At 41.3% G+C, this 18,686-nt stretch overlaps 1 protein-coding gene across 5 annotated transcripts in view; it reads left to right on the top strand.

Moving 5' to 3' along the window:
* LOC143377201 (uncharacterized) overlaps positions 1-18,686 on the top strand; it is a 187,819-nt gene that overhangs the window by 143,279 nt on the left and 25,854 nt on the right. The window contains exon 1 of one of the 5 annotated variants that reach the window (XM_076828286.1): positions 9,586-9,606. The exons of the other annotated variants lie outside the window; for them this stretch is intronic. The gene's annotated coding sequence lies outside the window, so the exon portion shown is untranslated. Of the gene's footprint in view, positions 1-9,585; positions 9,607-18,686 lie in introns of those variants that run through there. 5 annotated transcript variants of the gene reach the window in all.

Genomic DNA, 18,686 nt, shown 5'->3' with positions numbered 1-18,686 from the left:
CTCTCTCTCCTTCTTTCGTTCCTCCCTTGATGAGGGGACCTTGAAGCTCTCCTCGAGCGTTCCTCCGTTGGCGCGTGAAACGCATTGTTTACCGCTTGCCCTCCGCGGCTCCCGCCTCTCACCTTTAGGCACATTTCTCTTTGGGTCATTGGCAGGCGACGAGAATTCCAGAACTTAATTCGAAGCGGTGGCTCGTCCGTTAATGTCAGCTTTCATAGCAAGCGCAGGGATCCTGGAATATTTTCTGATGCGGTGAACTGGTTATTATTATTCGATATTAAATTGGACCGCTGAAGTCGCAGGGATAAACCAGAGTCAGGGTATGCGTGCACAGCGACGAGATTAAGAGGGAAGAGTGCATCGCCGGGGGTTAATCGAACTGAAAACGAAAGGAACGCTCGGGTCGTCGGTGGCTCTTCCAGTGCCCACCGTTCACCAGCGTGAAAGTTAATGAAATCGCGTTCGTTCACCAGGATTTATTGCATATACATCTAATATGGAGTTCCGAAGCAATTACAGCCCCGGATGAGGCTGGTTTGATGTAATTGCAGTGCCCGTAATGGATATCCAGCTTGTTCCCCTGAAAACTTTTGGGTAACCGGATAAAAGAAAATTTCACCGCCCATCCTGGGGCCAAAGGTCACCAGGATCTCTATTAATAATGATTAAATGCTTATGAGGGGTGAATGGAATAAAGATAACTACGGTCTCTTTCACCACACTCCTTTTAATACGCGAGAAAAAGTGATGCTCTGCGAATCTGTGTAGTAACAATTTATTAATCTAAACGGCGCGAGTCGATGCCACTGAAGGCAGTTCCACGGAGTGAGTGAGGGCGCGCGTCACCTCTGGAGGCTACTTATACAGCCCTCTCAGAGGGACGCGTCCCTCAAGCGACGCCGAAAACGCGCGGCAAATTTTGGCGCGAAAAGCGCGTCCCCGCGCTGGAAAAACCCTGACCTGGGCGAGCCTGGCTGCCAGATGCCTACGTGGCCATAGCCTGACTCACCCAGGCCCACGGGGGAAAACCCAAGCGTACACAAAGGTACGGAAAAGTCGCGTCTCCAATATGGAGGCGAAGTAACAAACAACCGCTACACTTACAACCAACGGGGGACGTTTTTATCATCGCGCCGATTCTGGTAGCGAGCTGCAGATTTTCAAACTGCACAAATTCCTCTCACTCACTTTCCTTACTTTCAACAGCAGCGGAAATAATTCAGATGTTAATTGACTCGCAACGTCGAAACTTGCATTTCTAACATCGTTCCACCTTATTTCATCTCATTCTATTGTTTTCTTTGGTACTTATTATTTAAATCTTAATTTTAATTTCACCGTTCCTTCGCGCGTTCGCTATTCGAGTATTTTCGTGTAATTATAAGGCGCAAAAGAATTGTTATCTCGTGATAAATAAATAAATGCAGTTGGAAACCCTGCAATTAATTCGCCATTCACCAAGACGACGAACATTTAAAAAAGTACCATTAGAGCTGAACATTCTTTTCGCACAAAGATTGCCACAATTAAAGCAGTTCCCAGCTAAGTTACTTCGATCAAGGGCCACGCACGCCTCGGTCCGCCCATGTTCCAGCTTTCCCCGTTGCTGGTAGGAAGAGCCGCGGCACCTTGCAGGCAAGTGTGGCTCATTTCAGTCGCGAGATCCGCGGCTCTCATCGCGGGACGCGCGTGCGCTTTCATTCTTTCCCGCGCGCGCTTAGTCGAGCGACCCTCCCTCGTTTCCCACGAGCATTCCCGCTCATTACGACTTCCCGGCGGCCGAGGCTCGCGGAACCACGTCGGATTTCTCGAAAGGAGCGCGTGCAACCGAGCCCCCCCCCGGACTCGCTGCCTGCCCCGTCAATAGTAGCTGCTCGAACAGCTTCTTTCAATATTTGTAAATGCCGCGCGCTGTCCCCTCCACCCAGCTCGTTACACGGCCAAAGCTCGCCGGCGCTGTCTCCTTTCGTTCGAGCCGCAGGAAGCGAAGTAACGGTTACAGATTTCACGGGCGACTCGCATGAATTTCCGCCGATGCAAACACTTGTCGAATAGTTCCAAATGGTGTGCTTGTATACCAAGTTTCATTGAAATCCTGGATTGTCAAGTGGCAGAGGGTAGTAATATGGACAAAGGCGGAACAGTTTTGTAAACAAATAAATAAATGAACGAAAATTTTTTCCTTTTACATTTTAGTAAACCATTGCGAATTATAACTTTTACACGGGAAAAGATCGTCCCCAACCCTCGCGGTTAGAAATTATATGTAAAATAACGAAAATTTTAATTTATTTGTCGGAGAATAAAAAAAAAATAATGAATAAATTTAATTAAGATGTATTGTTTATTTCGTTACAATGTTTACACAGGGTTACAATATATTACTAATGCTATACTTTACAATATATTACTAATGCTATTACTAATGACGACATGAAGTCGTGAATGATTGAATTGCGAAATTATTTTGGCGCCAATCGAAAACGCAAGAGTCAAACTGTTGGTGGGCGCTTGAATGTAGTCTCGGAAGGGAAACGGAAGTGGTAGTTTAGCAACCGGAAAAGGTTGATAATTTGAATGTGAAATTTAAAAAAAAAGAAAAAAAAGGATGGCATTCCGAAAGAGTTCGTCAGCAAAGACAGTTCAGTTTTCCCATCCCGAGAATTCATTGGTTTTCGTTTTAAATAGTGTCATAGTTCATAATTTTGTTAAAAGTAATTTTCTTGAAAGTTCATTGTAATAACATTTTCAATTCTTGTTAAAAATCAAATAAAAATCAGACGCTTTTCGAGGAGAAGGGCCAACGTAGACCCCCAATCGCCCTCGGAGGTTTCATCTTTTCCCCCATTTCCGACATATTTATAAATTGTTGGACGTACAAACATTTCTTTTGCAGCGCGTTATACGGCATCAAACACTGAACATTTTGTCCATTTACGGTTTTCTTCTACAAAGTTATACGTGATGTTAAAAATTATTATTATTTCTATAGTATCATACTACTTTATATTTATCGTTTATTACTCGACTCTAATTCGACTAACATAGTTGCTTAGGAGCTACCTTGTGCGCTGAAGTCCATCTGCCACTGTTACGGCGAATGTGTCTTTGATAATTGCAGTCGGAAGTGGGCGGAAGGACTTGTTGCGCGAAGTTGCGGTTTTCCCAGAAACTGTCTGAACGCTGCACTCCAAAAGTCACGATGTCAGTGAAACTCAGTTCTTACGAATATATCTTCTAACAATAAGTATGCCACATACTTCTCCATTTCCCTCCATTTAAATCCACCGTGTAGAAAGACAGGATCGGATCAGAATAATTTAGAACAATTCCAAAGAACCAAAGTCCACACTACTTAAGGGTAGATACCCTACAGTCATCAATTAAAAAGAAAAAGGGAACTGAACTACATACAGTAGAAAAGCTTTTTGGACTTTATCAGGTACTACATATTTGGGGAACAAACAAAAAAATTATTGTTTGAATTGTATGAATTTTTGCATTAGGTGTTCACCGTTCACATATATTTTAAGAATATTTTTAGTTTTTTTATTTCAGCCGACCCTGTTACTAGTAATGATGGCGGCGATTAAGAACTCTAATTTCTACAGTGGTACAATGAATGCTGTATATCTAATGCATTTATAAAATTCAACCAATAATTTTTTTATTTCTTCTTCAAATATGTAGTACTAAAGTCTAAAAGGCTTTTTTACTGTAAGGCGAATGTCCTAATTAACTGTTCATGTCCCCATTTCTGCTCATTTCGTATTTTTATTATTATTATTATGAGCGCCACGTTTGTACTATAGTTACAACAAAATAATTCTAAGTTATTTGAACATTTACGCGACTGTCGTATGAGCTTGGGGCTAATCGAAGTGCAGCATAAGCAACGAAAAACTTTTAAAATCAGAGACTCATGATTTTTCAGCTGGTTGTGCTAAAGAACAGGGTCACTATTAGTATTCGATAATTGGGCAGAGAATAGTTTTCGCAGTAATAGTTCTTATTTAATAACAAAAACAGATACCGTATTGTGCTCTGGATTTAGATTTTTTACTATTTTTGATTATTTAAAGTAGAAAACAGGTGATTAGGTTTAGGGTCAAGTGAATATATGCCGCAACCTCTATTTCAATTCGAAGACAATTTATTTTTTGTTTATCATCATTTTATGCTTTACTGTTGTGTTATAAAATATCTCCATAAAAGATGTAACTTATTTTAACCTGCAAAGGCAATATATTATGCGAGCATAAATTGGTAGAAATGCGTACATTCTATAAATTATTATAGTAATATATGTACAAATTATTAGTAGTAAAACATCTTGAAATATCTTTCTTAAATAGTTTTCGACTGGTTGATTTATTATTAAAGAATTAATCAATTACTCTGCAAACTTTCATCGCAAACAAATTTTTTACACCTTCTTTCTGACGAGTAACCCCTCTTAAATGAGCAAAAATTGGGACATTCACCTTATGTAGTTTTTTTAGTAGTAGGTAGGTGGTACTTTTTTTGTTTATGGGTTATTTGAGCTTCACGAGGATCGTGATAAACTTTTTGGGGCAAGTCGAGCGTAAAGAGGAGTTGTTGTTATTTGTAGGTGAAAAACAGAATCGCGGCCGATGGGATTCGAACCCGCGATCTGCGGGTGTCCTCCGCGTGCTGGGCAACCGCATTACCGATTTTTTTTATTTTTTTTTATTGTACGTTTAATACCCAACAATACAAAAATAGTAACAGTTTAATTCCAACGCATAAAATAATATCCGTGACGGAAACGCTCTGAACCAGTCTAAACAAAGACCTTGTTTAGGATACGCGCAGTCGCACACTTTTATTTAAGATCACGCACTTTTGTGCTATACTAGCCTGTGATAACAGTTATCTATTAACTTATCAATTACTTCTTAATTTGTGCCGGGCACTTTACTTAATCCTCGTATAGAAATAGGTAACAATACAAAAACTATACTTTTCTCTTATGAATCTAAAGAATTAATCAATTACTCTGCAAATTTTGATCGCAAACAAATTTGTTACACCTTCTTTATGACGAGTAACCTCTTAAATGAGCAGAAATTGGGACACTCACCATATGTTGTTCAGTTTCCTTTTTTTTTTAATTCGTGAAAATCATGTATTTTTAATATCCAAATTTTAAAACTTTTAAAAAGCTGGCATCAATATTCCCAGAAGCCGATCGAACGGTTTCCCGTTATTAAGGGGTTAATAACTCCAAGTCCAGCAGCGATAAGTCCGTCCAGAATCAGTTGTTATGCACACACTCCTTCTACTCCATACACGGCCCTTAATTCCCCTCCACTTACCTCGGCAATCCATCAAAAAGCGGAAGTCCAGAATGGAAAGCAATCCCCAAACCATCCCGGGACGCTGCTCCACAACCGTTGCTCCCCTTTCGGTAAATACACTCCGCGGATGATGGCGCGTTTCCGCTGGCCAACAGCCCGCGCTCCTACCGCAGGCATTCCGAGCGTTTACTTACTTCGGGGTAATGATCGACGATTATCCGGAGGTGTTCCACGGCGGGTACAGAGTTTCCATCGAACCGAGGATCGAACGACGTACAAATGACGGAATTAAGGAGGAATCACTCCCTCGACGGACGATTGGGTGCTGGGAAACCAGTTTCGGCGGGAAAATAACACGTATCTTCTGAATTGCCACTAGTATCTCGCTGAATACAGAGTCATTGGTAAGACCTTGCCCACTTCACCTACAATGTAGGTATATTTCTTCCAAAAATTTTTACAACAGAGTCTAGTTCAGTGATTCCCAACCTGAGAATCGGCACGGTTTATTTATTTATTTTTTTTTTTAATGTTTTTAACTTAGGATTATATTCTGAAATACCTATCTCTAATGTGTTTTGTTTACTTTATTAAATTTACATTGTAAAAGGGAATCGCGACACGAAAAAGGTTGGGAAACACTGGTCTAGTTACTAAATAATGCGAAGTAGATAGTTCTACTTTTCTACTAATTGACATTTTCCATTTGTGCTAGTTCTTGTGTTTTGGAACCGAGAAAAGTTATGGCAGAGCCTCCGTACAAGTATACAAATGTAGGGAAACGTGGGGCAAGGGTTGAGAAACACTGGTCTAGTCCCTAAATAATGCGAAGTAGATAGTTCTACTTTTCTACTAGTTGCCATTTTCCATTTTCCATTTTTGCTAGTTCTTGTGTTTTGGAACCGAGAAAACTTATGGCAGAGCCTTCGTACAAGTATACAAATGTAGGGAAACGTGGGACAAAGGTTGAGAAACACTGGTCTAGTTCCTAAATAATGCGAAATAGATAGTTCTACTTTTCTACTAGTTGCCATTTTCCATTTTCCATTTTTGCTAGTTCTTGTGTTTTGGAACCGAGAAAACTTATGGCAGAGCCTTCGTACAAGTATACAAATGTAGGGAAACGTGGGGCAAGGGTTGAGAAACACTGGTCTAGTTCCTAAATAATGCGAAGTAGATAGTTCTACTTTTCTACTAATTGCCATTTTCCATTTTCCATTTTTGCTAGTTCTTGTGTTTTGGAACCGAGAAAACTTATGGCAGAGCCTCCGTACAAGTATACAAATGTAGGGAAACGTGGGACAAGGGTTTCTTTCGTTGCACCTGCGAGTTTTCGACGAACCTTTGGATCACCTGTTTGGGTAACAGGTGCTTGTCGGTGGAGTAGGTTTGCAGTGAAGGGGGACGAACGATGAAACGCAGGCAAGAACGCTAAACAGGCTTTTAATTGCACCACCTACCGATGATCGGTGACGTAATTACGATCCGCGTTTTTCAGCCGCGTGCCGGAGGAGAGCTATTACTGTTGAATGTGGTGCGAGCTGTTGGCGAGGAATCTGTGGAATTAAAGCGTTCGATTGGCTGACTTTGCGAGTGGATTTCTGAGAGTGTTCGCAGCCCGTGACTTGAATTTTGTGGTGGGGATGTGGATGAACCTTCAGGGGGGTCAAAACGAAATTGCATATTAACTTCTGATTCAAACTTAGCGGTTCCTTAGATTAAAAATGAAAAAATAAGCTTTAGAGGGCTTCAGCAATGCTTCGATATTAGATCTTCTACTAAACCTCGGAACTAGTTAACCCTATTCCCACAGAGTGCGCTGCGAAGCACTCGTCTGCTTACGCATGCGCACTGGAGACTTCACTACCGATTAGCCGTCTAACATCGAGAGACTTTCGGATATGTATGCATAACTTCCGAAAAACAATAGCTTTTTAACTGAAACTTTTTTTTTAAGTAGTTCATAATACTATGTAAAGCTAGTAAAAAAACGAGAAATCTTCATCAAGCCGTTGAGTTGTAAAAAAATCCACAAAATGTACACATTTTCCGGGGGTTCAAACGGGTATACTCCGTTTAAAAACACTAACCCCTTTTCTATATTTTTCAATATTGAATAGCTGTATTTGGACTTTAATCTCTGTATCAGTATATCTACATATAGGCAAGTACAGTGGTGCACCCAGAAGGGGCTAAGGAGCCCTGGCAGCCCCCAAAGCAGGTGTTTGTAAGAAGAGAAGAAAACTCGATTTTACTCTTTAAATAATGAATTTTATTAAATTTGCATGAAACATATTTTTATCCCTTCAACTCGGCTGCCCCCAAGATTAAATCCTGGGTGCGCCACTGGGCAAGTAGAAGAGTTGCATAAAATTTATTAGACCCAAAAAACACTAGGCACCTCTCTTCTATATTTAACACCATTGAACAGTAGTATTTGCTTTTTAATCACAGAGACAACTTCATTTCCAAACGCTAAATTTCGCAAAGTTACAAACACCCATAAAATCAAAATTTCAACTAAAATTCTGCTTCCATCAAGTCCACTCTCAATCAGCAAAGACTTCTCTGTGCATATGCCTCCAATCTTCCAAACGTCAAACCTAAAGAGAAGAGGTCTCCGTGCCAGAAGTCGCTATTAATCGACAGCCTGCAGAGGAAAGGATTAAACTCCTTCTGTGCTATTCAGAAGCCACCAGCAACGTATGCAAATTCCTGCATCACCCGAGTCTGTCGCCCCAGATACCAGCGTCTGGCAGCAACCTCCCAATCGAATAGAGGAGATAGAACCATCAGTGTGGTCTAATGAAGATCTAGACGCGCTTCTCATCCGCCCCGGGGGCGGAGGGTGGTGTCGCCGGAATGAAATCGTTCGAAAGCGAGCGTCTCGCGAGGGGATTACTCGATCGTCGAAAAATAGACTCGCACAGGGACGCGGCCGCGTCCGTGGACGTTATTCACGGCGCCGCAGGTGTCATTAATAAAGATTTAGCTGGGAGCAAAGGTGCTGGAAAGCGGACCTTCACGGATTAGGATCGAGGAGAGTCATTGCTCTTAAGCAGTCGCGGTGTTTGCTGCTAGAATGGCGTTTGAACGTCGATTTGTCCGCGGGCCGGAGCGGAATATTTTATTGCTTCGTCGATTAGGAGTGGCTCGCCTCCACGGGTCTTCAGATTTTCCGACGGATCCGCGCGGCTGTGATTGATGGCTGCTGATTGTATCCGCCGCGTAGGACAAGAGGTTGGTGTTTAGCAGATTACACGGGGATTATAATGGTTTATTAAGGGGTTATACCTAGTCAGGCGGCCGAAAAGAGGCGAATATTTGCGAATTTTTTTTGAAGAAGCGGAAGCGTATAATTTTACAAAACTTTTTGCGTTTAAAAGAGCAACATTTAAAGAACATTTGGTAATTTTTTCGTGGAAAAATATTTACGTTTATAATAAAATAACAGGCGACATCCAAGAAGCATTTTTAAAAATTTGGCTTTGCGGTGAGCATTGCCATTCGGAACCAGATTATCTAAAATCAAAAAATAAAACAGATTTCGTTAGTATATTAATGTATTCTCAGGTTGACGGAGAGAAATTTCCGAAATATTAAGTTAAAACAAAATGGCGGCTATTTAAAGTTGAAATCCTGATTTTTTCGCGTGATTTTTGCAGGAAAAATCGGGATTTCAACTTTAAATAGCCGCCATTTTGTTTTAACTTAATATTTCGGAAAATTCTCTCTGTCAACTTGAAGATACATTAATATACTAACGAAATCTTTTTTGTTTTTTGATTTTAGATAATCTGGTTCCGAATGGCAATGCTCACCGCAAAACCAAATTTTTAAAAATGCTTCTTGGATGTCGCATGTTATTTTATTATAAACGTAAATATTTTTCTACGAAAAAATTACCAAATGTTCTCTAAATGTCGCTCTTTGAAACGCAAAAAGTTTTGTAAAAATATACGCTTCCGCTTCTTCAAAAAAAATTCACAAATATTCGCCTCTTTTCGACCGCCTGACTAGGCATAACCCCTTAACAGGACAGAGCGTTAACATCGGCGGAGTTGGGATCTATGTGGATCGAGGGTGTAGCGGTCGAAACTGTTCAACGCTACTGTGATTGCTCTGTTCGATCGTCCATCGGTCTTCTGCGCGCCGCTTCTAATCTCGCGCGCAGCGGTATCGTTGGATGCATAATTCAGAAGACATCTAGCCTGGCGCTTGATCACTGATTTACGGAGTAGCGAAGTCTGGACGATTAATCTGACACCGGGAATCGTTCCTCTTGGTAGGTGAATAGAGAAGTTTCTATAAATCTGTGGTATTGCACGGGAGGGGGTGGACTGGACTGCGAGGAATTTGTAGAAAGTGCTGCGGACAACTTGCACTGAATACAGATTGTGAAGATCACTTGTTTGGATGAAGGGAAACGGTTTTGGAGCTCAGTTTCGTTAGGATCGAGCTGTAGAATGCTTGTGGAAGTTTTGTGATAGAACTTCCGACTTGTGTTGGGACTTTTGATTGAACTAGAGAAGACTAAGCTTTCGCTACTGGTTAAAGGATTTGGTACGAATACAGAGTTTGATATTGGGGATTTAGAGCAGCGACGACTAACATGGGAGAAAAAATTCAATTGTAGGGCAAACGCACCAATAAATGAACACTTAAGGAGGTTCGATACCTCACTTGCGGGGCAGGCGGTGAGAGGGGTAAGCCTATGCTTATACATGGGAGCTCTGCAGTGATACCAATCTTAGATAAAAAAAAATTATGTAGACAAAAATGTTATTTACATGTCTATTCCTAATAAAATTATTACTATATATTTTGTTTTGGAATTCAATTAAACAAAAAGTATGTTTAATGCAGTTAGAAGTACAATATTTTCATTAAAAGTAGCGTAAAATAGGCGAGCGAAATGCGGCAACGTCGCTTTGCGTCCATCTTTTTTTCTCTTTCCACTTTACACTTGTGGCGCCCCCTTGCGCGTTCGTACTGGTTCGCAACAAATTACTAAATACATGTTTACAGCTTGGTAGTGTTTTTACAAATTTTTACTGTATCCTTTGTACAAGTATACACTGTATAGGTGACTATCTGGCGTACAGCGTTGCCACGTTTCAAACAGTTCCTACAGGTAGTTCCAAAAATACGAGCACATTGCTGTCTATTTAATCAATTATCTAATAAACCGTACGGTAAATGTCCAATTTTTTTTTAGAATTTCATAGGAATACTTAAGCTTTTCATTGCAACATTTTTTAGCACTTTCTCACTATTTTTAAGGACTCTGTGTAACATTTTATAGAAATTTTATCGCTTCTCCCATAACAGCCTGTGTATAAGAGCGCAACTTTGATTTCAATTTTTTCATAAACCGTGCTGTCAATCGACTTGAAATTTTAACACAATGCGGACTACACTCTGGACATTAGATCAAAACACTTTTCAAAGATTTCTCATTATTTTTGCTCCGGCATCGAAGAATCTCCTTAAGGCTAATGAATGAACACTTTCGTTAAATTATGTTTGCAGCGCGATTGATTCCACGTGCTGCAAAAATTGTTTGGATATGAAGCAAGAAGTTAAAAGAAATCTCTGATTAATTAGTTGCTTACTTTAGTAACTGATTTTACTCATTTTAATATAAAATCTCCATTCACTGGTACATCCACCTAACATAAATATTCAGTGAATATTCTGAAAAATCCACTATGATGATTTCTTCCAAACTTCTAAGCAATAATGACAGAAATCATCAAAGAGATTACCACGAGGAAAATCAGCGTATAAAAGTAGACTTTGTCATCCATCTAAGTTTAATTATAAAAGTCACTTAATATTCCCAAAATCTAACATCATCCATAATTTGTCCTACCAAAATTCCAAAAAATAATTTCTCACCACAGAAATCACAAAAAGATCCCCCCACTAAATTGTTTCCTCCACAAGACAATCAAGGTACAAAAGAACTCTTCATCCGCCAAAATTCAATTATAAAAACGTTCAAGAACCACCTGTATATCTTCCCAAAATTCGCAACAGATCAAAATCGACCATAACTTTTCGACCTAACAACCACCCACCACAGAAACCTCCCCCACCCCCGCCCCAAAAATATCTGTCCATCGAACCCCCCTCCTGCTCGACCCACAAAGGTATCGATCAATCACCCTCACCCCCTTAGCTCGTGACACGCACACATTTGCAGCTCGTTAACACCGAAAGCGCCTCACGCTACTGCATTGAAAGGAAGCGGCCAACGGTCCCCGATGATCGGTAGCGTCGACGACGGGCAGAGATCCGGTCGCGCAAGCTTTCGATGCCTTTAGGGACGCCGAAAGTTCCACCTCTCCGCGCGAGCACGCGCCCCTCCAGCCCCTGACGCGGGCCTATAACCGGGGAGCTCATCTGCGTAACGCCTTGCTCTATCGTCGATGCGCAGGAAACGAGGTCCTGGGGAAAAACCGTGGGTTCCACCTGTTCCGCCCTGGTGTAATAGGCGGCTGGTGCATCGCTGCAGCCGCAAGAACTGCATCGTACGGTGCGATATAGCGTCACGGCGCATCGGGGCCCGCGGTAAGCCTCCACTTGGGCCTGATCGATGCTGGAGAAGAAGGTGGAGGCTGGAAAACCTCTGGAACCTTTAAGAAGGTCGAGGGACATGGATGGCGGAGATTGTTGGGTGATCTTGGAGGAATGTAGTTGAGGAGGGTTTCGTTTTTAAGTTCGGGAAATTGTGCAGGATGGTTGGTAATTGCGCCGGTGATTATGCAAGTGGCGTGAGTCACGTGCTTTTTGTTTCGAGATAGTTGTATCTAATTTAAAACAATTCTTTCGTAATATTGAGATATAAATCAATATAAGATAGAGTAAGAGAATCTCAATTTTGGGTTTTTTTCTACATCCACCACTTTCATAATCGCCCGCACGGTTGTTTTCGGGTGATAGGAAATGGGTGTTGGGCGAATTAGAGGAATCTAATCCCGGAAGGGTATCTTTTTTTAAACAGAAGGTGTGTGTGATACTGTAGTATAACTGTATACATATTTGGGATATAATAATAGTAATACACTCTTTACCTCCGCAATTAAAAATATATATCAGATTAAGCCTAGTAAAATTATAGCCCAGTTTCTAGCAGAAGAGTGTATTATAATTATTATTATTATTGTTATTATTATTATCATTATCATTATCATTATCATTATCATTATCATTATCATTATCATTATCATTATCATTATCATTATCATTATCATTATTATTATTATTATTATTATTATTATTATCATTATTATTATTATTATTATTATTATTATTATTATTATTATTATTATTATTACTATTATTATTATTATTATTATCATTATTATTATCATTATCATTATCATTATCATTATCATTATCATTATCATTATCATTATCATTATCATTATCATTATCATTATCATTATCATTATCATTATCATTATCATTATCATTATTATTATTATTATTATTATTATTATTATTATTATCATTATTATAATTATTATTATTATTATTATTATTATTATTATTATTATTATTATTATTATTATTATTATTATTTATAATATTATTATTATCATTATTATTATCATTATCATTATCATTATCATTATCATTATCATTATCATTATCATTATCATTATCATTATCATTATCATTATCATTATCATTATCATTATCATTATCATTATCATTATCATTATCAATATTATTATTATTATTATTATTATTATTATTATTATTTATTGCACAAGTTATAAAAATAGGATAAAGAAAGAAAAAGAAAAGAATAGCGCAAAGGCGAGGTTCAGTCGTAAGACTAATTTGCAACCTAATCTCAAAGTATAGAAGTATAAAGGTAAAAAGGTCAAGTTGGTGTTCTATATACTCCCTTAGTTATCTACCTTCAGTATTCCGAGAAAGTGAGCCCCGTTCACTTTATCGAGGTGAAGTGCACAATTATGCATGTCACGTATGCATAGATACGTGACTTAGGTATACGATAAAAAGTCGGGATACCACAAGTACCTATGTGACGTGTATTAAAAAACGTTTTAATAGAAGGACAAATTGAAGGAGGAACATTCGAACCATGCTCTCTATCTCTATTTAAAGAGTCCTTGTAAAAAGCACCATAAGTGCAAAAAAAAAATTTTTCTGCAGAGAGAAAACACTTCCTTGACGTTAAATTATTTACGAAATCTGAATTGCTTTGATTGCTAAGTATGCTTAAGTATACAATAACCTAAATGCATCACAAGATTTTCTATTCTTTGCAATAATATAGTCCGAATTCAATGAAAACTGAAAGTGCCATTCATTTAAATTCGCAAGCACTATAAGTGCCAATCCTGTCTGGTCCTAGGTAACTTGTATAGGAAACCAAAAATATATTTCTTCCATATGTTCTTACATTATTTTCTACAGAAGTGGCGGTACCATTTTTTAGCCCAATTGGTAACTTCTTTCCAAAGGGAAATTGCATTGAAATTCAACACTACAGTATCACCATTGGTACATGGAACATTTCTTGATACAACATTTTTGCGGAATTTTGGCAACTAAAGTGTTTCCCGCAAGGACTCTTCGATTACGTAAAATCTTAAACGAATTCATTACGTGCCCATGTACCGCATCCTGCAAGAGAACGGGGTACTCCTTCCTCCCCCGTTCCCAGCAGACTTGACATTCCATTCAAACGACGCGGGAACATTAACAAAAAGGGTCTCCGCAGATTATTCGCCGGACAAAAACTGCCAAGGAGGTTGCAGCAACTGGGGCAGCGCGATGAAGACATTTCTCAGCGTCAGGGTTCTCGGAAGGTGCCCCCGAATCGCCGCACGAAAAAGAAAGGACCCAGTTGAACGAACCGCTCGCGACGCTGCACCGTATCGTTACCCTCTGAATTAAATTAGCCGGGCAATTTTAAGCCGGTTACCGTTCACGATAAAGTATCCCTCAATCTTTTTAATCGATCGAGAGAACAGGCCCCAAAGTCGAACGCGAGCTTCAACGTCCCTGTACCTCCTCTCACTTTCCCAATTATCTGCCAATTTCGAGCAACATCCTTGCGCGCTTTCTGCGCAACACCTGCGATACTTTGCCCCCCACCCGACGATTGTCCAAAAACTAAGGCCCCATGCCTGGTCCACTTTGTGGCAGCAAGAATCTCGGTAAATCGCTGTCGATCTCCGCGACGAGGGCAGCGAAGGGGCCCAGCGGGGCCCGTACCTTGGGTCTGTTGCGGTTTCGGTGGAATCGACGCGCCGCGCGGTCGATAGCGCTCGATTCGAATTATGGGCCCCCGGTTGCTCGGGCCGCGCATAATGACGCGTTCTGACAGCCGAAATCCCTTCGACGGAGACGATGAAGGTATTGAATCAATCTGGGGAAGGGGGTCCTTAAGCTGCTTCGGGTTGGGACCCCTCTGGTAATTTGGCGATGAGTGCAGGCTTCTTCGCAGAGTGGGTAGAGAAAGTGAAGCTTGAAAGTGCGAGGAGTTCGATATACGTATTAAGGCACTAGTCTTGATTTTTATATGGTGTTAGCGTGGAAGTTCTACAGCTGTGGTATAGTATCTAGCAGGGATATAGCGGGGTTGTAGAAGCTACTGGAGTCCCAAAGTTTGGCTTCGTGGTTTCGGAACAAGGGATTTGGCATTTTGGGGGGAGGTAAGGGTTGTGGACCTCTTGCTCTTCTATACTTATAACACTGTCCAACGAAATTGAACTTTTTGTTCTGTTCTGTGACATTCAATAGCCGTTTCTTATAGGGCTTCGTCCGCTGAAAACGAATTCGCAAACCGTTTGTCACCATCGCCCTCAGTTTTTGAGAAATTCGATTTTCAAGAAAACTGCAAATTTTCAACTTTGAACATTTTTTTTTGTCGAAACGGTAATAGTTATTCGGTTGGTTGGTCCGTCAAATTATTCTATGAACCCTCGTGAACACAACGATATAAGTTATTATTGCATTTCGAACATTTAAATATGTTTAAGCAACGATCAAAGGGAAAAGGACACCCGAAATGCACCAATTTTTGCAGGTATTTTGCTATATATTTTAAAAACTAAGGGTGTAGGAGAAAAATTGACTACTCCACGCGATGCAGCAGAAAATTTTCTTTCGGAAACCACTAACAGAAGTGGTAAGTCACGTTTTGTTTTCAATATAGAAGCGAAATAGTTTGGCGAAACGCGCGGCGTCGACAGGGGTAGTCACGCGCGTTAAGTGATTCTGTGACGCTGAGCGGCAGTGTATCGCGCGCCGCTGTTGACTACCACTGTCGGCGCCGCACAGTGGTTCGGAAGAGCCTTTTTGTGGACAAACTTCCGTATCTCCGTGAATTCTCAACCGATTTTTGATTTTTTTTGCTCGTTTTGTCGGGGATTAAATTTGCTACATTAGCAAATACCTGAATTGCGACCAAAACATGTTTTTTCTATCTTTTTTGCTGACAAAGTTGAATTGAAAACTTTAGTAGAACAATCTTTGGGGCTAATTTCATAAGATTTTGCTTATCCAAGTAGCTTTTTTTACGTAAAATCTTTAATTGGTCCTTGGCAATAGCGAGAAAATCTGACCAGTCCACGCGATGCAGCAGACATTTTTCCTTCGGAAAGCATCAACAGAACTGGTAAGTTACGTTTTGTTTTCAATACAGAAGCGAAATAGTTTGGCAAAACGTGCGGCGTCGACAGTGGTAACCAACGGCGGCGCCGCACGTTTTGCCAAACTATTTCGTTTCTGTATTGAAAGGAAACTGTGTGTTACCACTTCTCTTGATGCTTTCCGAAGGAAAAATGTCCGTTGCATCGCGTGGACTGGTCAGATTTTCTCCTGGACCCTTAGTTTTGGAAATAAATTGAAAGATATCTTTAAGAACAAGTGCATTTCGGGTGTACTTTTCCTTTTGATCGTTGTTTAAACAAATTTAAATGTTCAAAATGCAATAATAACTTATATCGTTGTATTCGGGATGGTTCATAGAATAATTTGGCGCAACGAGCAACCGAATAACTATTACCGTTCCGACACAAAAGCTGTTCAAAGTTGAAAATTTGCATTTTTTTTCAAAATCGAATTTCTCAAAAACTGAGGATGATGGCCGCAAACGATTTGTGGATTCGTGTTCAGAGCGAAAAACTCTACAAGAATCACCCAGTGGATATTGCGAAACAAAAATCATGTTGGACATTGAAGAACAGATTATAATGTGAACAGAAACACCTAGATCTCTGATTGGCAGTCACAGGGCCCCCGAATAGGAGTGGGCGTATCCAATCACTAGAGTGGGGGTAGCGCCTCCCCCAAACTAACATAGCCAAATGAATTTCGTCACGGCTATAGTCTCCCCACGAAACCACCGCGCAAAGGAAGCGATCCAGGGTCGTAGCCGTGCATTCGTAATTAACAGAGCACTTGGACCAACAGCCTCGCGTATTCATGCTTCGCTTTTAACCCCAAGGAGGTGAATACCACGCCACTGTGGCCATCGTAAATAAGAAACTTCGGCTTCAGGCTACGGCGTATACGTTTAATTGGTTCGTAATAAATACGGGAATCTCTCTCTCTCTCTCTCCCTCTCTCTCTCTCTCTCTCTCTCTCTTCATTATGAACCGCAATCAACCGGTAAAAAATAGGCTATCAAATGCTTGTCCGCCATGAGCAATATGTATACACACGTATATGTATCTCACAGAAAAACGACTAGCAGATAGGCGAGACGAGGAGCTTCCTCCGAGGGCGGAGTAAGGCGCACTCGCGTTGTTCCTGCCTTCCTCGGGGTTTCAGTCGGACGAGGATACGCTCGTGGGATCATCGATAGTACGTTAACGATGATTAAGCGATTGGAGTTTTATTTGGCGAAGCACGTATCATTAGAGGCATGAGATCGTTGAGGGAAATCACTCGTTCCACGCGCTGTTGCGTAAGGATTCCCTAGCCCGATGAAAAGTTCCTTGGAACGCTCGCCGGTGAATCGATCGTGTCCTGGTAGCAGTTAACTGGCTGTCGCTGGGACTGGACATCTGTTGATCAGATATCGGGGCACGAAGATTGGAAATTATTGAATCGTGCGCGCAGCTATCGTGATCTTCCCGAACAAATTTCATTGAATCTACTTGGACGACGGTCGTTTAATTAACTGCTGTCCGGCCTCGTCTTTTTCTTGATAGGCTCGGATGTTTGAGGGCTCGGGGTTCTGGCACGGTTTCCTGCGAGCCTTCAGGCCTCCTGGAATAGATTCTCATTTTTAACAGGATGGTCTTCAGGTGTTTGTCTCTGGAAAGTGATTCATTTGTGTGCTCCAAGTGTTTAATGTTTCATTGGCTGATTACTTCGACCTTTTTGTAAGGTACCCGGATTACCTACAGAGTTCTTAAATTGTACAGTAGAACTTCTTGGAATGCTGCTGAATTCCAGCTGCACGAGGTTCGCTCGGATAATGATCAAGTAAGAATTATTTTTCGACAAACACGTGAACATCCTCTTGATGTTCTAGAAAAACAGCATCGTCATTGCTGCGAGTAGTTCCCAGTGCTTGTAACTGAGCCTCAGGAAATCATCAACCCGAGTAGAGGCCGCCTAATGCATCCAAATAATTGCCTTGGGGCAGGCATGCACGTTCCTGAGAGTTCCGAAGCTTTCGGGGCCCGGGTTTTTATACTTGATGTAATTTGAAGTTTAATGGTTGAAACAATCTTCCAGAGGACCCAAAGTGCACCGACGATCTTCAGTCGAAATTCATACTATCCGTTTGGACTCGTCACACGACCCACAATTGGGCCCAAATCTAGGTATCACCCAAGCCTTTTTACGAATCTCATAATGGGGCACGGACCCAAAGATTAGACACGCACGAGCTCACAATTGGACCCAGGTTGAAGTATCCTCCAAAACTAGTCATGCAGCTCATAATTGGGCCTCGGGCCCATATCCTCCAAGATTGATATCCAATCCCGTAACTGGGCACAGGCCCATCCTCATCGAATCTTCTCAGTTCCCCCAAGTGGGCCCAGATCCCACTGTGCTGCCAGACTAGTCGCATAGCTCTCAGTTGGGCCCAGGCCCGGCTATGTCCGCGGACGGTGGGCCCGTCCGGTGATAGTGGCCTCAGGGCGCAGTCATCCGTCGCGGTTGCACGCATACGCTGCGGCGACGAAGGTACGCGAGCACGGGCGCGGGTACCCGAGCGCAGGGGCCCCTCGGCGAGGCGTCGGGGCCCGACACGCCACACGTATTAGAAACGAATATAAATATATCGGGAAGGAAGAGGCGGCGGCTGGTGGGGGCAGGCGAGCGCGCATTGGCGGCGTGGAAGTTACACGCACCGAC

This window comes from Andrena cerasifolii, chromosome 1 (assembly GCF_050908995.1).
Source record: "Andrena cerasifolii isolate SP2316 chromosome 1, iyAndCera1_principal, whole genome shotgun sequence".
NCBI classification, from domain to species: Eukaryota; Metazoa; Arthropoda; class Insecta; order Hymenoptera; family Andrenidae; genus Andrena; species Andrena cerasifolii.
This window is presented reverse-complemented; position numbering and strand designations above follow the sequence as displayed.